General features: G+C 40.0%; 1 protein-coding gene and 1 long non-coding RNA gene across 6 annotated transcripts in view; one reads left to right on the top strand and one right to left on the bottom strand.

Annotated features, from left to right (window-relative positions):
- Window positions 1–27,415, bottom strand: part of LOC126750284 (titin) — a 1,176,889-nt gene that overhangs the window by 856,937 nt on the left and 292,537 nt on the right. The gene's annotated exons all lie outside the window — the stretch shown is intronic.
- The window catches only part of LOC126750288 (uncharacterized), a 10,883-nt gene continuing 7,496 nt past the window's right edge, over window positions 24,029–27,415 (top strand). For all 3 annotated transcript variants that reach the window (XR_007665668.1, XR_007665669.1, XR_007665670.1), the window contains exons 1-2: window positions 24,029–24,125; window positions 25,139–25,346. This is a non-coding gene — a long non-coding RNA (uncharacterized LOC126750288). The remainder of the gene's footprint in view (window positions 24,126–25,138; window positions 25,347–27,415) is intronic.

Genomic DNA, 27,415 nt, shown 5'->3' with positions numbered 1-27,415 from the left:
TTTTTCGCATTTTCAAAGTGCTATAATTCCCTTAGTTTTTCTCGAAACTCATTATAACCCGGTGTTTTCGTGTTGTAGGTGATGGAAACAAGCCGCTGGTATCGTTAGTTCAAATTCGAAAAAAATCAATTTTTGGTGAAAAATTCGATACGGGGGGTATACCCTTAAAATGAAAAATCCCAAACTTTGGAGGTCCATATCTCGGCTTCTATGGGCTTTATCGGGAAAATTCCAACGGTTTTGACTTAGTTTCGTCCTCCTGAATCCAACGAGACCATCCGGAAGGTCGTAGCTCCCATATTAGCTGAGATCTCGCATTTTTGTAGCCAATTTTTGGGCTCAAAAACGGGGTCGAAAATTGACTTTTTTCCGAATTTTCAAAGTGCTATAATTCCACTTGTTCTGGTCGAATTCCGTTATAACCCGGTGTTTTCGTAAAGTAGGAGATGGGAATAAGCCGCTGATAAGGGTTTCTACAGCTATTTTCGGGTTTAAAGAAAATCGATTTTTCGCATTTTCAAAGTGCTATAATTCCCTTAGTTTTTCTCGAAACTCATTATAACCCGGTGTTTTCGTGTTGTAGGTGATGGAAACAAGCCGCTGGTATCGTTAGTTCAAATTCGAAAAAAATCAATTTTTGGTGAAAAATTCGATACGGGGGGGGTATACCCTTAAAATGAAAAATCCCAAACTTTGGAGGTCCATATCTCGGCTTCTATGGGCTTTATCGGGAAAATTCCAACGGTTTTGACTTAGTTTTGTCCTCCTGAATCCAACGAGACCATCCGCAATGTCGTAGCTCCCATATTAGCTGAGATCTCGCATTTTTGTAGCCCATTTTTGGGCTCAAAAACGGGGTCGAAAATTGACTTTTTTCCGAATTTTCAAAGTGCTATAATTCCACTTGTTCTGGTCGAATTCCGTTATAACCCGGTGTTTTCGTAATGTAGGTGATAAGAATAAGCCGCTGATAAAGGTTTCTACAGCTATTTTCGGGTTTAAAGAAAATCGATTTTTCGCATTTTCAAAGTGCTATAATTCCCTTAGTTTTTCTCGAAACTCATTATAACCCGGTGTTTTCGTGTTGTAGGTGATGGGAACAAGCCGCTGGTATAGTTAGTTCAAATTCGAAAAAAATCAATTTTTGGTGAAAAATTCGATACGGGGGGTATACCCTTAAAATGAAAAATCCCAAACTTTGGAGGTCCATATCTCGGCTTCTATGGGCTTTATCGGGAAAATTCCAACGGTTTTGACTTAGTTTCGTCCTCCTGAATCCAACGAGACCATCCGGAAGGTCGTAGCTCCCATATTAGCTGAGATCTCGCATTTTTGTAGCCAATTTTTGGGCTCAAAAACGGGGTCGAAAATTGACTTTTTTCCGAATTTTCAAAGTGCTATAATTCCACTTGTTCTGGTCGAATTCCGTTATAACCCGGTGTTTTCGTAAAGTAGGAGATGGGAATAAGCCGCTGATAAGGGTTTCTACAGCTATTTTCGGGTTCAAAGAAAATCGATTTTTCGCATTTTCAAAGTGCTATAATTCCCTTAGTTTTTCTCGAAACTCATTATAACCCGGTGTTTTCGTGTTGTAGGTGATGGAAACAAGCCGCTGGTATCGTTAGTTCAAATTCGAAAAAAATCAATTTTTGGTGAAAAATTCGATACGGGGGGGTATACCCTTAAAATGAAAAATCCCAAACTTTGGAGGTCCATATCTCGGCTTCTATGGGCTTTATCGGGAAAATTCCAACGGTTTTGACTTAGTTTCGTCCTCCTGAATCCAACGAGACCATCCGCAAGGTCGTAGCTCCCATATTAGCTGAGATCTCGCATTTTTGAAGCCAATTTTTGGGCTCAAAAACGGGGTCGAAAATTGACTTTTTTCCGAATTTTCAAAGTGCTATAATTCCACTTGTTCTGGTCAAATTCCGTTATAACCCGGTGTTTTCGTAATGTAGGTGATAAGAATAAGCCGCTGATAAGGGTTTCTACAGCTATTTTCGGGTTCAAAGAAAATCGATTTTTCGCATTTTCAAAGTGCTATAATTCCCTTAGTTTTTCTCGAAACTCATTATAACCCGGTGTTTTCGTGTTGTAGGTGATGGAAACAAGCCGCTGGTATCGTTAGTTCAAATTCGAAAAAAATCAATTTTTGGTGAAAAATTCGATACGGGGGGTATACCCTTAAAATGAAAAATCCCAAACTTTGGAGGTCCATATCTCGGCTTCTATGGGCTTTATCGGGAAAATTCCAACGGTTTTGACTTAGTTTCGTCCTCCTGAATCCAACGAGACCATCCGGAAGGTCGTAGCTCCCATATTAGCTGAGATCTCGCATTTTTGTAGCCAATTTTTGGGCTCAAAAACGGGGTCGAAAATTGACTTTTTTCCGAATTTTCAAAGTGCTATAATTCCACTTGTTCTGGTCGAATTCCGTTATAACCCGGTGTTTTCGTAAAGTAGGAGATGGGAATAAGCCGCTGATAAGGGTTTCTACAGCTATTTTCGGGTTTAAAGAAAATCGATTTTTCGCATTTTCAAAGTGCTATAATTCCCTTAGTTTTTCTCGAAACTCATTATAACCCGGTGTTTTCGTGTTGTAGGTGATGGAAACAAGCCGCTGGTATCGTTAGTTCAAATTCGAAAAAAATCAATTTTTGGTGAAAAATTCAATACGGGGGGGGTATACCCTTAAAATGAAAAATCCCAAACTTTGGAGGTCCATATCTCGGCTTCTATGGGCTTTATCGGGAAAATTCCAACGGTTTTGACTTAGTTTTGTCCTCCTGAATCCAACGAGACCATCCGCAATGTCGTAGCTCCCATATTAGCTGAGATCTCGCATTTTTGTAGCCCATTTTTGGGCTCAAAAACGGGGTCGAAAATTGAATTTTTCCCGACTTTTCAAAGTGCTATAATTCCACTTGTTCTGGTCGAATTCCGTTATAACCCGGTGTTTTCGTAATGTAGGTGATAAGAATAAGCCGCTGATAAGGGTCTCTACAGCTATTTTCGGGTTTAAAGAAAATCGATTTTTCGCATTTTCAAAGTGCTATAATTCCCTTAGTTTTTCTCGAAACTCATTATAACCCGGTGTTTTCGTGTTGTAGGTGATGGAAACAAGCCGCTGGTATCGTTAGTTCAAATTCGAAAAAAATCAATTTTTGGTGAAAAATTCGATACGGGGGGGTATACCCTTAAAATGAAAAATCCCAAACTTTGGAGGTCCATATCTCGGCTTCTATGGGCTTTATCGGGAAAATTTCAACGGTTTTGACTTAGTTTCGTCCTCCTGAATCCAACGAGACCATCCGGAAGGTCGTAGCTCCCATATTAGCTGAGATCTCGCATTTTTGTAGCCAATTTTTGGGCTCAAAAACGGGGTCGAAAATTGACTTTTTTCCGAATTTTCAAAGTGCTATAATTCCACTTGTTCTGGTCGAATTCCGTTATAACCCGGTGTTTTCGTAAAGTAGGAGATGGAAACAAGCCGCTGGTATCGTTAGTTCAAATTCGAAAAAAATCAATTTTTGGTGAAAAATTCGATACGGGGGGGTATACCCTTAAAATGAAAAATCCCAAACTTTGGAGGTCCATATCTCGGCTTCTATGGGCTTTATCGGGAAAATTCCAACGGTTTTGACTTAGTTTTGTCCTCCTGAATCCAACGAGACCATCCGCAAGGTCGTAGCTCCCATATTAGCTGAGATCTCGCATTTTTGTAGCACATTTTTGGGCTCAAAAACGGGGTCGAAAATTGAATTTTTCCCGACTTTTCAAAGTGCTATAATTCCACTTGTTCTGGTCGAATTCCGTTATAACCCGGTGTTTTCGTAATGTAGGTGATAAGAATAAGCCGCTGATAAGGGTTTCTACAGCTATTTTCGGGTTTAAAGAAAATCGATTTTTCGCATTTTCAAAGTGCTATAATTCCCTTAGTTTTTCTCGAAACTCATTATAACCCGGTGTTTTCGTGTTGTAGGTGATGGAAACAAGCCGCTGGTATCGTTAGTTCAAATTCGAAAAAAATCAATTTTTGGTGAAAAATTCGATACGGGGGGGTATACCCTTAAAATGAAAAATCCCAAACTTTGGAGGTCCATATCTCGGCTTCTATGGGCTTTATCGGGAAAATTACAACGGTTTTGACTTAGTTTCGTCCTCCTGAATCCAACGAGACCATCCGCAAGGTCGTAGCTCCCATATTAGCTGAGATCTCGCATTTTTGTAGCCCATTTTTGGGCTCAAAAACGGGGTCGAAAATTGACTTTTTTCCGAATTTTCAAAGTGCTATAATTCCACTTGTTCTGGTCGAATTCCGTTATAACCCGGTGTTTTCGTAAAGTAGGTGATAGGAATAAGCCGCTGATAAGGGTTTCTACAGCTATTTTCGGGTTTAAAGAAAATCGATTTTTCGCATTTTCAAAGTGCTATAATTCCCTTAGTTTTTCTCGAAACTCATTATAACCCGGTGTTTTCGTGTTGTAGGTGATGGGAACAAGCCGCTGGTATCGTTAGTTCAAATTCGAAAAAAATCAATTTTTGGTGAAAAATTCGATACGGGGGGTTATACCCTTAAAATGAAAAATCCCAAACTTTGGAGGTCCATATCTCGGCTTCTATGGGCACTATCGGGAAAATTCCAACGGTTTTGGCTTAGTTTCGTCCTCCTGAATCCAACGAGACCATCCGCAAGGTCGTAGCTCCCATATTAGCTGAGATCTCGCATTTTTGTAGCCCATTTTTGGGCTCAAAAACGGGGTCGAAAATTGACTTTTTTCCGAATTTTCAAAGTGCTATAATTCCACTTGTTCTGGTCGAATTCCGTTATAACCCGGTGTTTTCGTAATGTAGGTGATAAGAATAAGCCGCTGATAAGGGTTTCTACAGCTATTTTCGGGTTTAAAGAAAATCGATTTTTCGCATTTTCAAAGTGCTATAATTCCCTTAGTTTTTCTCGAAACTCATTATAACCCGGTGTTTTCGTGTTGTAGGTGATGGAAACAAGCCGCTGGTATCGTTAGTTCAAATTCAAAAAAAATCAATTTTTGGTGAAAAATTCGATACGGGGGGGTATACCCTTAAAATGAAAAATCCCAAACTTTGGAGGTCCATATCTCGGCTTCTATGGGCCCTATCGGAAAAATTCCAACGGTTTTGACTTAGTTTCGTCCTCCTGAATCCAGCGAGACCATCCGCAGGGTCGTAGCTCCCATATTAGCTGAGATCTCGCATTTTTGTAGCCCATTTTTGGGCTCAAAAACGGGGTCGAAAATTGACTTTTTTCCGAATTTTCAAAGTGCTATAATTCCACTTGTTCTGGTCGAATTCCGTTATAACCCGGTGTTTTCGTAAAGTAGGAGATGGGAATAAGCCGCTGATAAGGGTTTCTACAGCTATTTTCGGGTTTAAAGAAAATCGATTTTTCGCATTTTCAAAGTGCTATAATTCCCTTAGTTTTTCTCGAAACTCATTATAACCCGGTGTTTTCGTGTTGTAGGTGATGGAAACAAGCCGCTGGTATCGTTAGTTCAAATTCGAAAAAAATCAATTTTTGGTGAAAAATTCGATACGGGGGGGTATACCCTTAAAATGAAAAATCCCAAACTTTGGAGGTCCATATCTCGGCTTCTATGGGCTTTATCGGGAAAATTCCAACGGTTTTGACTTAGTTTCGTCCTCCTGAATCCAACGAGACCATCCGCAAGGTCGTAGCTCCCATATTAGCTGAGATCTCGCATTTTTGAAGCCCATTTTTGGGCTCAAAAAACGGGGTCGAAAATTGACTTTTTTCCGAATTTTCAAAGTGCTATAATTCCACTTGTTCTGGTCGAATTCCGGTATAACCCGGTGTTTTCGTAATGTAGGTGATGGGAATAAGCCGCTGATAAGGTTTCCTCAGCTATTTTCGGGTTTAAAGAAAATCGATTTTTCGCATTTTCAAAGTGCTATAATTCCCTTAGTTTTTCTCGAAACTCTTTATAACCCGGTGTTTTCGTGTTGTAGGTGATGGGAACAAGCCGCTGGTATCGTTAGTTCAAATTCAAAAAAAATCAATTTTTGGTGAAAAATTCGATACGGGGGGGTATACCCTTAAAATGAAAAATCCCAAACTTTGGAGGTCCATATCTCGGCTTCTATGGGCCCTATCGGGAAAATTCCAACGGTTTTGACTTAGTTTCGTCCTCCTGAATCCAACGAGACCATCCGGAAGGTCGTAGCTCCCATATTAGCTGAGATCTCGCATTTTTGTAGCCAATTTTTGGGCTCAAAAACGGGGTCGAAAATTGACTTTTTTCCGAATTTTCAAAGTGCTATAATTCCACTTGTTCTGGTCGAATTCCGTTATAACCCGGTGTTTTCGTAAAGTAGGTGATGGGAATAAGCCGCTGATAAGGGTTTCTACAGCTATTTTCGGGTTTAAAGAAAATCGATTTTTCGCATTTTCAAAGTGCTATAATTCCCTTAGTTTTTCTCGAAACTCATTATAACCCGGTGTTTTCGTGTTGTAGGTGATGGGAACAAGCCGCTGGTATCGTTAGTTCAAATTCGAAAAAAATCAATTTTTGGTGAAAAATTCGATACGGGGGGTTATACCCTTAAAATGAAAAATCCCAAACTTTGGAGGTCCATATCTCGGCTTCTATGGGCTTTATCGGGAAAATTCCAACGGTTTTGACTTAGTTTCGTCCTCCTGAATCCAACGAGACCATCCGCAAGGTCGTAGCTCCCATATTAGCTGAGATCTCGCATTTTTGTAGCCCATTTTTGAGCTCAAAAACGGGGTCGAAAATTGAATTTTTCCCGACTTTTCAAAGTGCTATAATTCCACTTGTTCTGGTCGAATTCCGTTATAACCCGGTGTTTTCGTAATGTAGGTGATAAGAATAAGCCGCTGATAAGGGTTTCTACAGCTATTTTCGGGTTTAAAGAAAATCGATTTTTCGCATTTTCAAAGTGCTATAATTCCCTTAGTTTTTCTCGAAACTCATTATAACCCGGTGTTTTCGTGTTGTAGGTGATGGGAACAAGCCGCTGGTATCGTTAGTTCAAATTCGAAAAAAATCAATTTTTGGTGAAAAATTCGATACGGGGGGTTATACCCTTAAAATGAAAAATCCCAAACTTTGGAGGTCCATATCTCGGCTTCTATGGGCTTTATCGGGAAAATTCCAACGGTTTTGACTTAGTTTCGTCCTCCTGAATCCAGCGAGACCATCCGCAAGGTCGTAGCTCCCATATTAGCTGAGATCTCGCATTTTTGTAGCCCATTTTTGGGCTCAAAAACGGGGTCGAAAATTGACTTTTTTCCGAATTTTCAAAGTGCTATAATTCCACTTGTTCTGGTCGAATTCCGTTATAACCCGGTGTTTTCGTAAAGTAGGAGATGGGAATAAGCCGCTGATAAGGGTTTCTACAGCTATTTTCGGGTTTAAAGAAAATCGATTTTTCGTATTTTCAAAGTGCTATAATTCCCTTAGTTTTTCTCGAAACTCATTATAACCCGGTGTTTTCGTGTTGTAGGTGATGGAAACAAGCCGCTGGTATCGTTAGTTCAAATTCGAAAAAAATCAATTTTTGGTGAAAAATTCGATACGGGGGGGTATACCCTTAAAATGAAAAATCCCAAACTTTGGAGGTCCATATCTCGGCTTCTATGGGCTTTATCGGGAAAATTCCAACGGTTTTGACTTAGTTTCGTCCTCCTGAATCCAACGAGACCATCCGCAAGGTCGTAGCTCCCATATTAGCTGAGATCTCGCATTTTTGTAGCCCATTTTTGGGCTCAAAAACGGGGTCGAAAATTGACTTTTTTCCGAATTTTCAAAGTGCTATAATTCCACTTGTTCTGGTCGAATTCCGTTATAACCCGGTGTTTTCGTAAAGTAGGAGATGGGAATAAGCCGCTGATAAGGGTTTCTACAGCTATTTTCGGGTTTAAAGAAAATCGATTTTTCGCATTTTCAAAGTGCTATAATTCCCTTAGTTTTTCTCGAAACTCTTTATAACCCGGTGTTTTCGTGTTGTAGGTGATGGGAACAAGCCGCTGGTATCGTTAGTTCAAATTCAAAAAAAATCAATTTTTGGTGAAAAATTCGATACGGGGGGGTATACCCTTAAAATGAAAAATCCCAAACTTTGGAGGTCCATATCTCGGCTTCTATGGGCCCTATCGGGAAAATTCCAACGGTTTTGACTTAGTTTCGTCCTCCTGAATCCAGCGAGACCATCCGCAAGGTCGTAGCTCCCATATTAGCTGAGATCTCGCATTTTTGTAGCCCATTTTTGGGCTCAAAAACGGGGTCGAAAATTGACTTTTTTCCGAATTTTCAAAGTGCTATAATTCCACTTGTTCTGGTCGAATTCCGTTATAACCCGGTGTTTTCGTAAAGTAGGAGATGGGAATAAGCCGCTGATAAGGGTTTCTACAGCTATTTTCGGGTTTAAAGAAAATCGATTTTTCGCATTTTCAAAGTGCTATAATTCCCTTAGTTTTTCTCGAAACTCATTATAACCCGGTGTTTTCGTGTTGTAGGTGATGGAAACAAGCCGCTGGTATCGTTAGTTCAAATTCGAAAAAAATCAATTTTTGGTGAAAAATTCGATACGGGGGGGTATACCCTTAAAATGAAAAATCCCAAACTTTGGAGGTCCATATCTCGGCTTCTATGGGCTTTATCGGGAAAATTCCAACGGTTTTGACTTAGTTTCGTCCTCCTGAATCCAACGAGACCATCCGCAAGGTCGTAGCTCCCATATTAGCTGAGATCTCGCATTTTTGTAGCCCATTTTTGAGCTCAAAAACGGGGTCGAAAATTGAATTTTTCCCGACTTTTCAAAGTGCTATAATTCCACTTGTTCTGGTCGAATTCCGTTATAACCCGGTGTTTTCGTAATGTAGGTGATAAGAATAAGCCGCTGATAAGGGTTTCTACAGCTATTTTCGGGTTTAAAGAAAATCGATTTTTCGCATTTTCAAAGTGCTATAATTCCCTTAGTTTTTCTCGAAACTCATTATAACCCGGTGTTTTCGTGTTGTAGGTGATGGGAACAAGCCGCTGGTATCGTTAGTTCAAATTCGAAAAAAATCAATTTTTGGTGAAAAATTCGATACGGGGGGTTATACCCTTAAAATGAAAAATCCCAAACTTTGGAGGTCCATATCTCGGCTTCTATGGGCTTTATCGGGAAAATTCCAACGGTTTTGACTTAGTTTCGTCCTCCTGAATCCAGCGAGACCATCCGCAAGGTCGTAGCTCCCATATTAGCTGAGATCTCGCATTTTTGTAGCCCATTTTTGGGCTCAAAAACGGGGTCGAAAATTGACTTTTTTCCGAATTTTCAAAGTGCTATAATTCCACTTGTTCTGGTCGAATTCCGTTATAACCCGGTGTTTTCGTAAAGTAGGAGATGGGAATAAGCCGCTGATAAGGGTTTCTACAGCTATTTTCGGGTTTAAAGAAAATCGATTTTTCGTATTTTCAAAGTGCTATAATTCCCTTAGTTTTTCTCGAAACTCATTATAACCCGGTGTTTTCGTGTTGTAGGTGATGGAAACAAGCCGCTGGTATCGTTAGTTCAAATTCGAAAAAAATCAATTTTTGGTGAAAAATTCGATACGGGGGGGTATACCCTTAAAATGAAAAATCCCAAACTTTGGAGGTCCATATCTCGGCTTCTATGGGCTTTATCGGGAAAATTCCAACGGTTTTGACTTAGTTTCGTCCTCCTGAATCCAACGAGACCATCCGCAAGGTCGTAGCTCCCATATTAGCTGAGATCTCGCATTTTTGTAGCCCATTTTTGGGCTCAAAAACGGGGTCGAAAATTGACTTTTTTCCGAATTTTCAAAGTGCTATAATTCCACTTGTTCTGGTCGAATTCCGTTATAACCCGGTGTTTTCGTAAAGTAGGTGATGGGAATAAGCCGCTGATAAGGGTTTCTACAGCTATTTTCGGGTTTAAAGAAAATCGATTTTTCGCATTTTCAAAGTGCTATAATTCCCTTAGTTTTTCTCGAAACTCATTATAACCCGGTGTTTTCGTGTTGTAGGTGATGGGAACAAGCCGCTGGTATCGTTAGTTCAAATTCGAAAAAAATCAATTTTTGGTGAAAAATTCGATACGGGGGGTTATACCCTTAAAATGAAAAATCCCAAACTTTGGAGGTCCATATCTCGGCTTCTATGGGCTTTATCGGGAAAATTCCAACGGTTTTGACTTAGTTTCGTCCTCCTGAATCCAGCGAGACCATCCGCAAGGTCGTAGCTCCCATATTAGCTGAGATCTCGCATTTTTGTAGCCCATTTTTGGGCTCAAAAACGGGGTCGAAAATTGACTTTTTTCCGAATTTTCAAAGTGCTATAATTCCACTTGTTCTGGTCGAATTCCGTTATAACCCGGTGTTTTCGTAAAGTAGGAGATGGGAATAAGCCGCTGATAAGGGTTTCTACAGCTATTTTCGGGTTTAAAGAAAATCGATTTTTCGCATTTTCAAAGTGCTATAATTCCCTTAGTTTTTCTCGAAACTCATTATAACCCGGTGTTTTCGTGTTGTAGGTGATGGAAACAAGCCGCTGGTATCGTTAGTTCAAATTCAAAAAAAATCAATTTTTGGTGAAAAATTCGATACGGGGGGGGTATACCCTTAAAATGAAAAATCCCAAACTTTGGAGGTCCATATCTCGGCTTCTATGGGCCCTATCGGAAAAATTCCAACGGTTTTGACTTAGTTTCGTCCTCCTGAATCCAGCGAGACCATCCGCAGGGTCGTAGCTCCCATATTAGCTGAGATCTCGCATTTTTGTAGCCCATTTTTGGGCTCAAAAACGGGGTCGAAAATTGACTTTTTTCCGAATTTTCAAAGTGCTATAATTCCACTTGTTCTGGTCGAATTCCGTTATAACCCGGTGTTTTCGTAAAGTAGGAGATGGGAATAAGCCGCTGATAAGGGTTTCTACAGCTATTTTCGGGTTTAAAGAAAATCGATTTTTCGCATTTTCAAAGTGCTATAATTCCCTTAGTTTTTCTCGAAACTCATTATAACCCGGTGTTTTCGTGTTGTAGGTGATGGAAACAAGCCGCTGGTATCGTTAGTTCAAATTCGAAAAAAATCAATTTTTGGTGAAAAATTCGATACGGGGGGGTATACCCTTAAAATGAAAAATCCCAAACTTTGGAGGTCCATATCTCGGCTTCTATGGGCTTTATCGGGAAAATTCCAACGGTTTTGACTTAGTTTCGTCCTCCTGAATCCAACGAGACCATCCGCAAGGTCGTAGCTCCCATATTAGCTGAGATCTCGCATTTTTGAAGCCCATTTTTGGGCTCAAAAAACGGGGTCGAAAATTGACTTTTTTCCGAATTTTCAAAGTGCTATAATTCCACTTGTTCTGGTCGAATTCCGGTATAACCCGGTGTTTTCGTAATGTAGGTGATGGGAATAAGCCGCTGATAAGGTTTCCTCAGCTATTTTCGGGTTTAAAGAAAATCGATTTTTCGCATTTTCAAAGTGCTATAATTCCCTTAGTTTTTCTCGAAACTCTTTATAACCCGGTGTTTTCGTGTTGTAGGTGATGGGAACAAGCCGCTGGTATCGTTAGTTCAAATTCAAAAAAAATCAATTTTTGGTGAAAAATTCGATACGGGGGGGTATACCCTTAAAATGAAAAATCCCAAACTTTGGAGGTCCATATCTCGGCTTCTATGGGCCCTATCGGGAAAATTCCAACGGTTTTGACTTAGTTTCGTCCTCCTGAATCCAACGAGACCATCCGGAAGGTCGTAGCTCCCATATTAGCTGAGATCTCGCATTTTTGTAGCCAATTTTTGGGCTCAAAAACGGGGTCGAAAATTGACTTTTTTCCGAATTTTCAAAGTGCTATAATTCCACTTGTTCTGGTCGAATTCCGTTATAACCCGGTGTTTTCGTAAAGTAGGTGATGGGAATAAGCCGCTGATAAGGGTTTCTACAGCTATTTTCGGGTTTAAAGAAAATCGATTTTTCGCATTTTCAAAGTGCTATAATTCCCTTAGTTTTTCTCGAAACTCATTATAACCCGGTGTTTTCGTGTTGTAGGTGATGGGAACAAGCCGCTGGTATCGTTAGTTCAAATTCGAAAAAAATCAATTTTTGGTGAAAAATTCGATACGGGGGGTTAAACCCTTAAAATGAAAAATCCCAAACTTTGGAGGTCCATATCTCGGCTTCTATGGGCTTTATCGGGAAAATTCCAACGGTTTTGACTTAGTTTCGTCCTCCTGAATCCAGCGAGACCATCCGCAAGGTCGTAGCTCCCATATTAGCTGAGATCTCGCATTTTTGTAGCCCATTTTTGGGCTCAAAAACGGGGTCGAAAATTGACTTTTTTCCGAATTTTCAAAGTGCTATAATTCCACTTGTTCTGGTCGAATTCCGTTATAACCCGGTGTTTTCGTAAAGTAGGAGATGGGAATAAGCCGCTGATAAGGGTTTCTACAGCTATTTTCGGGTTTAAAGAAAATCGATTTTTCGCATTTTCAAAGTGCTATAATTCCCTTAGTTTTTCTCGAAACTCATTATAACCCGGTGTTTTCGTGTTGTAGGTGATGGAAACAAGCCGCTGGTATCGTTAGTTCAAATTCGAAAAAAATCAATTTTTGGTGAAAAATTCGATACGGGGGGTTATACCCTTAAAATGAAAAATCCCAAACTTTGGAGGTCCATATCTCGGCTTCTATGGGCTTTATCGGGAAAATTCCAACGGTTTTGACTTAGTTTCGTCCTCCTGAATCCAACGAGACCATCCGCAAGGTCGTAGCTCCCATATTAGCTGAGATCTCGCATTTTTGTAGCCCATTTTTGAGCTCAAAAACGGGGTCGAAAATTGAATTTTTCCCGACTTTTCAAAGTGCTATAATTCCACTTGTTCTGGTCGAATTCCGTTATAACCCGGTGTTTTCGTAATGTAGGTGATAAGAATAAGCCGCTGATAAGGGTTTCTACAGCTATTTTCGGGTTTAAAGAAAATCGATTTTTCGCATTTTCAAAGTGCTATAATTCCCTTAGTTTTTCTCGAAACTCATTATAACCCGGTGTTTTCGTGTTGTAGGTGATGGGAACAAGCCGCTGGTATCGTTAGTTCAAATTCGAAAAAAATCAATTTTTGGTGAAAAATTCGATACGGGGGGTTATACCCTTAAAATGAAAAATCCCAAACTTTGGAGGTCCATATCTCGGCTTCTATGGGCTTTATCGGGAAAATTCCAACGGTTTTGACTTAGTTTCGTCCTCCTGAATCCAGCGAGACCATCCGCAAGGTCGTAGCTCCCATATTAGCTGAGATCTCGCATTTTTGTAGCCCATTTTTGGGCTCAAAAACGGGGTCGAAAATTGACTTTTTTCCGAATTTTCAAAGTGCTATAATTCCACTTGTTCTGGTCGAATTCCGTTATAACCCGGTGTTTTCGTAAAGTAGGAGATGGGAATAAGCCGCTGATAAGGGTTTCTACAGCTATTTTCGGGTTTAAAGAAAATCGATTTTTCGTATTTTCAAAGTGCTATAATTCCCTTAGTTTTTCTCGAAACTCATTATAACCCGGTGTTTTCGTGTTGTAGGTGATGGAAACAAGCCGCTGGTATCGTTAGTTCAAATTCGAAAAAAATCAATTTTTGGTGAAAAATTCGATACGGGGGGGTATACCCTTAAAATGAAAAATCCCAAACTTTGGAGGTCCATATCTCGGCTTCTATGGGCTTTATCGGGAAAATTCCAACGGTTTTGACTTAGTTTCGTCCTCCTGAATCCAACGAGACCATCCGCAAGGTCGTAGCTCCCATATTAGCTGAGATCTCGCATTTTTGTAGCCCATTTTTGGGCTCAAAAACGGGGTCGAAAATTGACTTTTTTCCGAATTTTCAAAGTGCTATAATTCCACTTGTTCTGGTCGAATTCCGTTATAACCCGGTGTTTTCGTAAAGTAGGTGATGGGAATAAGCCGCTGATAAGGGTTTCTACAGCTATTTTCGGGTTTAAAGAAAATCGATTTTTCGCATTTTCAAAGTGCTATAATTCCCTTAGTTTTTCTCGAAACTCATTATAACCCGGTGTTTTCGTGTTGTAGGTGATGGGAACAAGCCGCTGGTATCGTTAGTTCAAATTCGAAAAAAATCAATTTTTGGTGAAAAATTCGATACGGGGGGTTATACCCTTAAAATGAAAAATCCCAAACTTTGGAGGTCCATATCTCGGCTTCTATGGGCTTTATCGGGAAAATTCCAACGGTTTTGACTTAGTTTCGTCCTCCTGAATCCAGCGAGACCATCCGCAAGGTCGTAGCTCCCATATTAGCTGAGATCTCGCATTTTTGTAGCCCATTTTTGGGCTCAAAAACGGGGTCGAAAATTGACTTTTTTCCGAATTTTCAAAGTGCTATAATTCCACTTGTTCTGGTCGAATTCCGTTATAACCCGGTGTTTTCGTAAAGTAGGAGATGGGAATAAGCCGCTGATAAGGGTTTCTACAGCTATTTTCGGGTTTAAAGAAAATCGATTTTTCGCATTTTCAAAGTGCTATAATTCCCTTAGTTTTTCTCGAAACTCATTATAACCCGGTGTTTTCGTGTTGTAGGTGATGGAAACAAGCCGCTGGTATCGTTAGTTCAAATTCGAAAAAAATCAATTTTTGGTGAAAAATTCGATACGGGGGGGTATACCCTTAAAATGAAAAATCCCAAACTTTGGAGGTCCATATCTCGGCTTCTATGGGCTTTATCGGGAAAATTCCAACGGTTTTGACTTAGTTTCGTCCTCCTGAATCCAACGAGACCATCCGCAAGGTCGTAGCTCCCATATTAGCTGAGATCTCGCATTTTTGTAGCCCATTTTTGAGCTCAAAAACGGGGTCGAAAATTGAATTTTTCCCGACTTTTCAAAGTGCTATAATTCCACTTGTTCTGGTCGAATTCCGTTATAACCCGGTGTTTTCGTAATGTAGGTGATAAGAATAAGCCGCTGATAAGGGTTTCTACAGCTATTTTCGGGTTTAAAGAAAATCGATTTTTCGCATTTTCAAAGTGCTATAATTCCCTTAGTTTTTCTCGAAACTCATTATAACCCGGTGTTTTCGTGTTGTAGGTGATGGGAACAAGCCGCTGGTATCGTTAGTTCAAATTCGAAAAAAATCAATTTTTGGTGAAAAATTCGATACGGGGGGTTATACCCTTAAAATGAAAAATCCCAAACTTTGGAGGTCCATATCTCGGCTTCTATGGGCTTTATCGGGAAAATTCCAACGGTTTTGACTTAGTTTCGTCCTCCTGAATCCAGCGAGACCATCCGCAAGGTCGTAGCTCCCATATTAGCTGAGATCTCGCATTTTTGTAGCCCATTTTTGGGCTCAAAAACGGGGTCGAAAATTGACTTTTTTCCGAATTTTCAAAGTGCTATAATTCCACTTGTTCTGGTCAAATTCCGTTATAATCCGGTGCTTTCGTAATGTAGGTGATGGGAATAAGCCGCTGATAAGGGTTTCTACAGCTATTTTCGGGTTTAAAGAAAATCGATTTTTCGCATTTTCAAAGTGCCCTAATTCCCTTTATTTTTCTCGAAACTCATTATAACCCGGTGTTTTTGTGTTGTAGGTAATGCGATCAAGCCGCTGGTATAGTTAGTTTAAATTCGAAAAAAATCAATTTTTGGTGAAAAATTCGATACGGGGGGTATACCCTAAAGATGAAAAATCCCTAACTTTGGAGATCCATATCTCGGCTTCTATGGGCACTATCGGGAAAATTCCAACGGTTTTGGCTTAGTTTCGTCCTCCTGAATCCAACGAGACCATCCGCAAGGTCGTAGCTCCCATATTAGCTGAGATCTCGCATTTTTGTAGCCCATTTTTGGGCTCAAAAACGGGGTCGAAAATTGACTTTTTTCCGAATTTTCAAAGTGCTATAATTCCACTTGTTCTGGTCGAATTCCGTTATAACCCGGTGTTTTCGTAATGTAGGTGATAAGAATAAGCCGCTGATAAGGGTTTCTACAGCTATTTTCGGGTTTAAAGAAAATCGATTTTTCGCATTTTCAAAGTGCTATAATTCCCTTAGTTTTTCTCGAAACTCATTATAACCCGGTGTTTTCGTGTTGTAGGTGATGGAAACAAGCCGCTGGTAACGTTAGTTCAAATTCAAAAAAAATCAATTTTTGGTGAAAAATTCGATACGGGGGGGTATACCCTTAAAATGAAAAATCCCAAACTTTGGAGGTCCATATCTCGGCTTCTATGGGCTTTATCGGGAAAATTCCAACGGTTTTGACTTAGTTTCGTCCTCCTGAATCCAACGAGACCATCCGCAAGGTCGTAGCTCCCATATTAGCTGAGATCTCGCATTTTTGTAGCCCATTTTTGAGCTCAAAAACGGGGTCGAAAATTGAATTTTTCCCGACTTTTCAAAGTGCTATAATTCCACTTGTTCTGGTCGAATTCCGTTATAACCCGGTGTTTTCGTAATGTAGGTGATAAGAATAAGCCGCTGATAAGGGTTTCTACAGCTATTTTCGGGTTTAAAGAAAATCGATTTTTCGCATTTTCAAAGTGCTATAATTCCCTTAGTTTTTCTCGAAACTCATTATAACCCGGTGTTTTCGTGTTGTAGGTGATGGGAACAAGCCGCTGGTATCGTTAGTTCAAATTCGAAAAAAATCAATTTTTGGTGAAAAATTCGATACGGGGGGTTATACCCTTAAAATGAAAAATCCCAAACTTTGGAGGTCCATATCTCGGCTTCTATGGGCTTTATCGGGAAAATTCCAACGGTTTTGACTTAGTTTCGTCCTCCTGAATCCAACGAGACCATCCGCAAGGTCGTAGCTCCCATATTAGCTGAGATCTCGCATTTTTGTAGCCCATTTTTGGGCTCAAAAACGGGGTCGAAAATTGACTTTTTTCCGAATTTTCAAAGTGCTATAATTCCACTTGTTCTGGTCGAATTCCATTATAACCCGGTGTTTTCGTAAAGTAGGTGATGGGAATAAGCCGCTGATAAGGGTTTCTACAGCTATTTTCGGGTTTAAAGAAAATCGATTTTTCGCATTTTCAAAGTGCTATAATTCCCTTAGTTTTTCTCGAAACTCATTATAACCCGGTGTTTTCGTGTTGTAGGTGATGGGAACAAGCCGCTGGTATCGTTAGTTCAAATTCGAAAAAAATCAATTTTTGGTGAAAAATTCGATACGGGGGGTTATACCCTTAAAATGAAAAATCCCAAACTTTGGAGGTCCATATCTCGGCTTCTATGGGCTTTATCGGGAAAATTCCAACGGTTTTGACTTAGTTTCGTCCTCCTGAATCCAACGAGACCATCCGCAAGGTCGTAGCTCCCATATTAGCTGAGATCTCGCATTTTTGTAGCCCATTTTTGGGCTCAAAAACGGGGTCGAAAATTGACTTTTTTCCGAATTTTCAAAGTGCTATAATTCCACTTGTTCTGGTCGAATTCCATTATAACCCGGTGTTTTCGTAAAGTAGGTGATGGGAATAAGCCGCTGATAAGGGTTTCTACAGCTATTTTCGGGTTTAAAGAAAATCGATTTTTCGCATTTTCAAAGTGCTATAATTCCCTTAGTTTTTCTCGAAACTCATTATAACCCGGTGTTTTCGTGTTGTAGGTGATGGGAACAAGCCGCTGGTATCGTTAGTTCAAATTCGAAAAAAATCAATTTTTGTTGAAAAATTCGATACGGGGGGTTATACCCTTAAAATGAAAAATCCCAAACTTTGGAGGTCCATATCTCGGCTTCTATGGGCTTTATTGGGAAAATTCCAACGGTTTTGACTTAGTTTCGTCCTCCTGAATCCAACGAGACCATCCGCAAGGTCGTAGCTCCCATATTAGCTGAGATTTCGCATTTTTGTAGCCCATTTTTGGGCTCAAAAACGGGGTCGAAAATTGACTTTTTTCCGAATTTTCAAAGTGCTATAATTCCACTTGTTCTGGTCGAATTCCGTTATAACCCGGTGTTTTCGTAATGTAGGTGATAAGAATAAGCCGCTGATAAGGGTTTCTACAGCTATTTTCGGGTTTAAAGAAAATCGATTTTTCGCATTTTCAAAGTGCTATAATTCCCTTAGTTTTTCTCGAAACTCATTATAACCCGGTGTTTTCGTGTTGTAGGTGATGGGAACAAGCCGCTGGTATCGTTAGTTCAAATTCGAAAAAAATCAATTTTTGGTGAAAAATTCGATACGGGGGGTTATACCCTTAAAATGAAAAATCCCAAACTTTGGAGGTCCATATCTCGGCTTCTATGGGCTTTATCGGGAAAATTCCAACGGTTTTGACTTAGTTTCGTCCTCCTGAATCCAACGAGACCATCCGCAAGGTCGTAGCTCCCATATTAGCTGAGATCTCGCATTTTTGTAGCCCATTTTTGGGCTCAAAAACGGGGTCGAAAATTGACTTTTTTCCGACTTTTCAAAGTGCTATAATTCCACTTGTTCTGGTCGAATTCCGTTATAACCCGGTGTTTTCGTAATGTAGGTGATGGGAATAAGCCGCTGATAAGGGTTTCTACAGCTATTTTCGGGTTTAAAGAAAATCGATTTTTCGCATTTTCAAAGTGCTATAATTCCCTTAGTTTTTCTCGAAACTCTTTATAACCCGGTGTTTTCGTGTTGTAGGTGATGGGAACAAGCCGCTGGTATCGTTAGTTCAAATTCAAAAAAAATCAATTTTTGGTGAAAAATTCGATACGGGGGGTTATACCCTTAAAATGAAAAATCCCAAACTTTGAAGGTCCATATCTCGGCTTCTATGGCCCCTATCGGGAAAATTCCAACGGTTTTGACTTAGTTTCGTCCTCCTGAATCCAACGAGACCATCCGCAAGGTGGTAGCTCCCATATTAGCTGAGATCTCGCATTTTTGAAGCCCATTTTTGGGCTCAAAAACGGGGTCGAAAATTGACTTTTTTCCGACTTTTCAAAGTGCTATAATTCCACTTGTTCTGGTCGAATTCCGTTATAACCCGGTGTTTTCGTAATGTAGGTGATGGGAATAAGCCGCTGATAAGGGTTTCTACAGCTATTTTCGGGTTTAAAGAAAATCGATTTTTCGCATTTTCAAAGTGCTATAATTCCCTTAGTTTTTCTCGAAACTCATTATAACCCGGTGTTTTAGTGTTGTAGGTGATGGGAACAAGCCGCTGGTATCGTTAGTTCAAATTCGAAAAAAATCAATTTTTGGTGAAAAATTCGATACGGGGGGGTATACCTTAAAAATGAAAAATCCCAAACTTTGGAGGTCCATATCTCGGCTTCTATGGCCCCTATCGGGAAAATTCCAACGGTTTTGACTTAGTTTCGTCCTCCTGAATCCAACGAGACCATCCGCAAGGTCGTAGCTCCCATATTAGCTGAGATCTCGCATTTTTGTGGCCCATTTTTGGGCTCAAAAACGGGGTCGAAAATTGAATTTTTCCCGACTTTTCAAAGTGCTATAATTCCACTTGTTCTGGTCGAATTCCGTTATAACCCGGTGTTTTCGTAATGTAGGTGATAAGAATAAGCCGCTGATAAGGGTTTCTACAGCTATTTTCGGGTTTAAAGAAAATCGATTTTTCGCATTTTCAAAGTGCTATAATTCCCTTAGTTTTTCTCGAAACTCATTATAACCCGGTGGTTTCGTGTTGTAGGTGATGGGAACAAGCCGCTGGTATCGTTAGTTCAAATTCAAAAAAAATCAATTTTTGGTGAAAAATTCGATACGGGGGGGTATACCCTTAAAATGAAAAATCCCAAACTTTGGAGGTCCATATCTCGGCTTCTATGGGCCCTATCGGAAAAATTCCAACGGTTTTGACTTAGTTTCGTCCTCCTGAATCCAACGAGACCATCCGCAAGGTCGTAGCTCCCATATTAGCTGAGATCTCGCATTTTTGTAGCCCATTTTTGGGCTCAAAAACGGGGTCGAAAATTGACTTTTTTCCGAATTTTCAAAGTGCTATAATTCCACTTGTTCTGGTCGAATTCCGTTATAACCCGGTGTTTTCGTAATGTAGGTGATAAGAATAAGCCGCTGATAAGGGTTTCTACAGCTATTTTCGGGTTAAAAGAAAATCGATTTTTCGCATTTTCAAAGTGCTATAATTCCCTTAGTTTTTCTCGAAACTCATTATAACCCGGTGTTTTCGTGTTGTAGGTGATGGGAACAAGCCGCTGGTATCGTTAGTTCAAATTCGAAAAAAATCAATTTTTGGTAAAAAATTCGATACGGGGGGTTATACCCTTAAAATGAAAAATCCCAAACTTTGGAGGTCCATATCTCGGCTTCTATGGGCCCTATCGGAAAAATTCCAACGGTTTTGACTTAGTTTCGTCCTCCTGAATCCAGCGAGACCATCCGCAAGGTCGTAGCTCCCATATTAGCTGAGATCTCGCATTTTTGTAGCCCATTTTTGGGCTCAAAAATGGGGTCGAAAATTGACTTTTTTCCGAATTTTCAAAGTGCTATAATTCCACTTGTTCTGGTCGAATTCCGTTATAACCCGGTGTTTTCGTAATGTAGGTGATAAGAATAAGCCGCTGATAAGGGTTTCTACAGCTATTTTCGGGTTTAAAGAAAATCGATTTTCGCATTTTCAAAGTGCTATAATTCCCTTAGTTTTTCTCGAAACTCATTATCCATCCGCAAGGTCGTAGCTCCCATATTAGCTGAGATCTCGCATTTTTGTTGCCCATTTTTGGGCTCAAAAACGAGGTCGAAAATTGACTTTTTTCCGAATTTTCAAAGTGCTATAATTCCACTTGTTCTGGTCGAATTCCGTTATAACCCGGTGTTTTCGTGTTGTAGGTGATGGGAACAAGCCGCTGGTATCGTTAGTTCAAATTCGAAAAAAATCAATTTTTGGTGAAAAATTCGATACGGGGGGGTGTACCTTAAAAATGAAAAATCCCAAACTTTGGAGGTCCATATCTCGGCTTCTATGGGCCCTATCGGGAAAATTCCAACGGTTTTGACTTAGTTTCGTCCTCCTGAATCCAACGAGACCATCCGCAAGGTCGTAGCTCCCATATTGGCTGAGATCTCGCATTTTTGTGGCCCATTTTTGGGCTCAAAAACGGGGTCGAAAATTGACTTTTTTCCGAATTTTCAAAGTGCTATAATTCCACTTGTTCTGGTCGAATTCCGTTATAACCCGGTGTTTTCGTAAAGTAGGAGATGGGAATAAGCCGCTGATAAGGGTTTCTACAGCTATTTTCGGGTTTAAAGAAAATCGATTTTTCGCATTTTCAAAGTGCTATAATTCCCTTAGTTTTTCTCGAAACTCATTATAACCCGGTGGTTTCGTGTTGTAGGTGATGGGAACAAGCCGCTGGTATCGTTAGTTCAAATTCAAAAAAAATCAATTTTTGGTGAAAAATTCGATACGGGGGGGTATACCCTTAAAATGAAAAATCCCAAACTTTGGAGGTCCATATCTCGGCTTCTATGGGCCCTATCGGAAAAATTCCAACGGTTTTGACTTAGTTTCGTCCTCCTGAATCCAACGAGACCATCCGCAAGGTCGTAGCTCCCATATTAGCTGAGATCTCGCATTTTTGTAGCCCATTTTTGGGCTCAAAAACGGGGTCAAAAGATAAGGGTTTCTACAGCTATTTTCGGGTTTAAAGAAAATCGATTTTTCGCATTTTCAAAGTGCCCTAATTCCCTTTATTTTTCTCGAAACTCATTATAACCCGGTGTTTTTGTGTTGTAGGTAATGCGATCAAGCCGCTGGTATAGTTAGTTCAAATTCGAAAAAAATCAATTTTTGGTGAAAAATTCGATACGGGGGGGTATACCTTAAAAATGAAAAATCCCAAACTTTGGAGGTCCATATCTCGGCTTCTATGGGCCCTATCGGAAAAATTCCAACGGTTTTGACTTAGTTTCGTCCTCCTAAATCCAAAGAGACCATCCGCAAGGTCGTAGCTCCCATATTAGCTGAGATCTCGCATTTTTGTGGCCCATTTTTGGGCTCAAGAACGGGGTCGAAAATTGACTTTTTTCCGAATTTTCAAAGTGCTATAATTCCACTTGTTCTGGTCAAATTCCGTTATAACCCGGTGTTTTCGTGTTGTAGGTGATGGAAACAAGCCGCTGGTATCGTTAGTTCAAATTCGAAAAAAATCAATTTTTGGTGAAAAATTCGATACGGGGGGTTATACCCTTAAAATGAAAAATCCCAAACTTTGGAGGTCCATATCTCGGCTTCTATGGGCTTTATCGGGAAAATTCCAACGGTTTTGACTTAGTTTCGTCCTCCTGAATCCAACGAGACCATCTGCAAGGTCGTAGCTCCCATATTAGCTGAGATCTCGCATTTTTGTGGCCCATTTTTGGGCTCAAGAACGGGGTCGAAAATTGACTTTTTTCCGAATTTTCAAAGTGCTATAATTCCACTTGTTCTGGTCAAATTCCTTTATAATCCGGTGCTTTCGTAATGTAGGTGATGGGAATAAGCCTCTGATAAGGGTTTCTATAGCTATTTTCGGGTTTAAAGAAAATCGATTTTTCGCATTTTCAAAGTGCCCTAATTCCCTTTATTTTTCTCGAAACTCATTATAACCCGGTGTTTTTGTGTTGTAGGTAATGCGATCAAGCCGCTGGTATAGTTAGTTCAAATTCGAAAAAAATCAATTTTTGGTGAAAAATTCGATACGGGGGGGTATACCCTAAAGATGAAAAATCCCTAACTTTGGAGATCCATATCTCGGCTTCTATGGGCACTATCGGGAAAATTCCAACGGTTTTGGCTTAGTTTCGTCCTCCTGAATCCAGCGAGACCATCCGCAAGGTCGTAGCTCCCATATTAGCTGAGATCTCGCATTTTTGTTGCCCATTTTTGGGCTCAAAAACGAGGTCGAAAATTGACTTTTTTCCGAATTTTCAAAGTGCTATAATTCCACTTGTTCTGGTCGAATTCCGTTATAACCCGGTGTTTTCGTAAAGTAGGAGATGGGAATAAGCCGCTGATAAGGGTTTCTACAGCTATTCTCGGGTTTAAAGAAAATCGATTTTTCGCATTTTCAAAGTGCTATAATTCCCTTAGTTTTTCTCGAAACTCATTATAACCCGGTGTTTTCGTGTTGTAGGTGATGGAAACAAGCCGCTGGTATCGTTAGTTCAAATTCGAAAAAAATCAATTTTTGGTGAAAAATTCGATACGGGGGGGTATACCCTTAAAATGAAAAATCCCAAACTTTGGAGGTCCATATCTCGGCTTCTATGGGCTTTATCGGGAAAATTCCAACGGTTTTGACTTAGTTTCGTCCTCCTGAATCCAACGAGACCATCCGCAAGGTCGTAGCTCCCATATTAGCTGAGATCTCGCATTTTTGTGGCCCATTTTTGGGCTCAAGAACGGGGTCGAAAATTGACTTTTTTCCGAATTTTCAAAGTGCTATAATTCCACTTGTTCTGGTCAAATTCCTTTATAATCCGGTGCTTTCGTAATGTAGGTGATGGGAATAAGCCTCTGATAAGGGTTTCTATAGCTATTTTCGGGTTTAAAGAAAATCGATTTTTCGCATTTTCAAAGTGCCCTAATTCCCTTTATTTTTCTCGAAACTCATTATAACCCGGTGTTTTTGTGTTGTAGGTAATGCGATCAAGCCGCTGGTATAGTTAGTTCAAATTCGAAAAAAATCAATTTTTGGTGAAAAATTCGATACGGGGGGGTATACCCTAAAGATGAAAAATCCCTAACTTTGGAGATCCATATCTCGGCTTCTATGGGCACTATCGGGAAAATTCCAACGGTTTTGGCTTAGTTTCGTCCTCCTGAATCCAACGAGACCATCCGCAAGGTCGTAGCTCCCATATTAGCTGAGATCTCGCATTTTTGTAGCCCATTTTTGGGCTCAAAAACGGGGTCGAAAATTGACTTTTTTCCGAATTTTCAAAGTGCTATAATTCCACTTGTTCTGGTCGAATTCCGTTATAACCCGGTGTTTTCGTAATGTAGGTGATAAGAATAAGCCGCTGATAAGGGTTTCTACAGCTATTTTCGGGTTTAAAGAAAATCGATTTTTCGCATTTTCAAAGTGCTATAATTCCCTTAGTTTTTCTCGAAACTCATTATAACCCGGTGTTTTCGTGTTGTAGGTGATGGAAACAAGCCGCTGGTATCGTTAGTTCAAATTCAAAAAAAATCAATTTTTGGTGAAAAATTCGATACGGGGGGGTATACCCTTAAAATGAAAAATCCCAAACTTTGGAGGTCCATATCTCGGCTTCTATGGGCTTTATCGGGAAAATTCCAACGGTTTTGACTTAGTTTCGTCCTCCTGAATCCAACGAGACCATCCGCAAGGTCGTAGCTCCCATATTAGCTGAGATCTCGCATTTTTGTGGCCCATTTTTGGGCTCAAGAACGGGGTCGAAAATTGACTTTTTTCCGAATTTTCAAAGTGCTATAATTCCACTTGTTCTGGTCAAAATTCCTTTATAATCCGGTGCTTTCGTAATGTAGGTGATGGGAATAAGCCTCTGATAAGGGTTTCTATAGCTATTTTCGGGTTTAAAGAAAATCGATTTTTCGCATTTTCAAAGTGCCCTAATTCCCTTTATTTTTCTCGAAACTCATTATAACCCGGTGTTTTTTGTGTTGTAGTAATGCGATCAAGCCGCTGGTATAGTTAGTTCAAATTCGAAAAAAATCAATTTTTGGTGAAAAATTCGATACGGGGGGGTATACCCTAAAGATGAAAAATCCCTAACTTTGGAGATCCATATCTCGGCTTCTATGGGCACTATCGGGAAAATTCCAACGGTTTTGGCTTAGTTTCGTCTCCTGAATCCAACGAGACCATCCGGAAGGTCGTAGCTCCCATATTAGCTGAGATCTCGCATTTTTTGTAGCCTATTTTTTGGGCTCAAAAACGGGGGTCGAAAATTGACTTTTTTCCGAATTTTCAAAGTGCTATAATTCCACTTGTTCTGGTCGAATTCCGTTATAACCCGGTGTTTTCGTAAAGTAGGAGATGGGAATAAGCCGCTAATAAGGGTTTCTACAGCTATTTTCGGTTTAAAGAAAATCGATTTTTCGCATTTTCAAAGTGCTATAATTCCCTTAGTTTTTCTCGAACTCATTATAACCCGGTGTTTTCGTGTTGTAGGTGATGGAAACAAGCCGCTGGTATCGTTAGTTCAAATTCGAAAAAAATCAATTTTTGGTGAAAAATTCGATACGGGGGGGTATACCCTTAAAATGAAAAATCCCAAACTTTGGAGGTCCATATCTCGGCTTCTATGGGCTTTATCGGGAAAATTCCAACGGTTTTGACTTAGTTTCGTCCTCCTGAATCCAACGAGACCATCCGCAAGGTCGAAGCTCCCATATTAGCTGAGATCTCGCATTTTTGTAGCCCATTTTTTGGGCTCAAAAACGGGGTCGAAAATTGAATTTTTCCCGACTTTTCAAAGTGCTATAATTCCACTTGTTCTGGTCGAATTCCGTTATAACCCGGTGTTTTCGTAATGTAGGTGATAAGAATAAGCCGCTGATAAGGGTTTCTACAGCTATTTTCGGGTTTAAAGAAAATCGATTTTTCGCATTTTTCAAAGTGCTATAATTCCCTTAGTTTTTCTCGAAACTCATTATAACCCGGTGTTTTCGTGTTGTAGGTGATGGAAACAAGCCGCTGGTATCGTTAGTTCAAATTCGAAAAAAATCAATTTTTGGTGAAAAATTCGATACGGGGGGGTATACCCTTAAAATGAAAAATCCCAAACTTTGGAGGTCCATATCTCGGCTTCTATGGGCTTTATCGGGAAAATTACAACGGTTTTGACTTAGTTTCGTCCTCCTGAATCCAACGAGACCATCCGGAAGGTCGTAGCTCCCATATTAGCTGAGATCTCGCATTTTTGTAGCCAATTTTTGGGCTCAAAAACGGGGTCGAAAATTGACTTTTTTCCGAACTTTCAAAGTGCTATAATTCCACTTGTTCTGGTCGAATTCCGTTATAACCCGGTGTTTTCGTAAAGTAGGTGATGGGAATAAGCCGCTGATAAGGGTTTTCTACAGCTATTTTCGGGTTTAAAGAAAATCGATTTTCGCATTTTCAAAGTGCTATAATTCCCTTAGTTTTTCTCGAAACTCATTATAACCCGGTGTTTTCGTGTTGTAGGTGATGGAAACAAGCCGCTGGTATCGTTAGTTCAAATTCGAAAAAAATCAATTTTTGGTGAAAAATTTCGATACGGGGGGTTATACCCTTAAAATGAAAAATCTCAAACTTTGGAGGTCCATATCTCGGCTTCTATGGGCTTTATCGGGAAAATTCCAACGGTTTTGACTTAGTTTCGTCCTCCTGAATCCAACGAGACCATCCGCAAGGTCGTAGCTCCCATATTAGCTGAGATCTCGCATTTTTGTAGCCCATTTTGGGCTCAAAAACGGGGTCGAAAATTGAATTTTTCCCGACTTTTCAAAGTGCTATAATTCCACTTGTTCTGGTCGAATTCCGTTATAACCCGGTGTTTTCGTAATCTAGGTGATGGGAATAAGCCGCTGATAAGGGTTTCTACAGCTATTTTCGGGTTTAAAGAAAATCGATTTTTCGCATTTTCAAAGTGCTATAATTCCCTTAGTTTTTCTCGAAACTCATTATAACCCGGTGTTTTTGTGTTGTAGGTAATGCGATCAAGCCGCTGGTATCGTTAGTTCAAATCCGAAAAAAAATCAATTTTTGGTGAAAAATTCGATACGGGGGGGTATACCCTTAAAATGAAAAATCCAAACTTTGGAGGTCCATATCTCGGCTTCTATGGGCTTTATCGGGAAAATTCCAACGGTTTTGACTTAGTTTCGTCCTCCTGAATCCAACGAGACCATCTGCAAGGTCGTAGCTCCCATATTAGCTGAGATCTCGCATTTTTGTGGCCCATTTTTGGGCTCAAGAACGGGGTCGAAAATTGACTTTTTTCCGAATTTTCAAAGTGCTATAATTCCACTTGTTCTGGTCAAATTCCTTTATAATCCGGTGCTTTCGTAATGTAGGTGATGGGAATAAGCTCTGATAAGGGTTTCTATAGCTATTTTCGGGTTTAAAGAAAATCGATTTTTCGCATTTTCAAAGTGCCCTAATTCCCTTTATTTTTCTCGAAACTCATTATAACCCGGTGTTTTTGTGTTGTAGGTAATGCGATCAAGCCGCTGGTATAGTTAGTTCAAATTCGAAAAAAATCAATTTTTGGTGAAAAATTCGATACGGGGGGTATACCCTAAAGATGAAAAATCCCTAACTTTGGAGATCCATATCTCGGCTTCTATGGGCACTATCGGGAAAATTCCAACGGTTTTGGCTTAGTTTCGTCCTCCTGAATCCAGCGAGACCATCCGCAAGGTCGTAGCTCCCATATTAGCTGAGATCACTCTCACGAGATGTGGT

The sequence above is a fragment of the Anthonomus grandis genome, chromosome 2 (assembly GCF_022605725.1).
Source record: "Anthonomus grandis grandis chromosome 2, icAntGran1.3, whole genome shotgun sequence".
NCBI lineage: Eukaryota > Metazoa > Arthropoda > Insecta > Coleoptera > Curculionidae > Anthonomus > Anthonomus grandis.
This window is presented reverse-complemented; position numbering and strand designations above follow the sequence as displayed.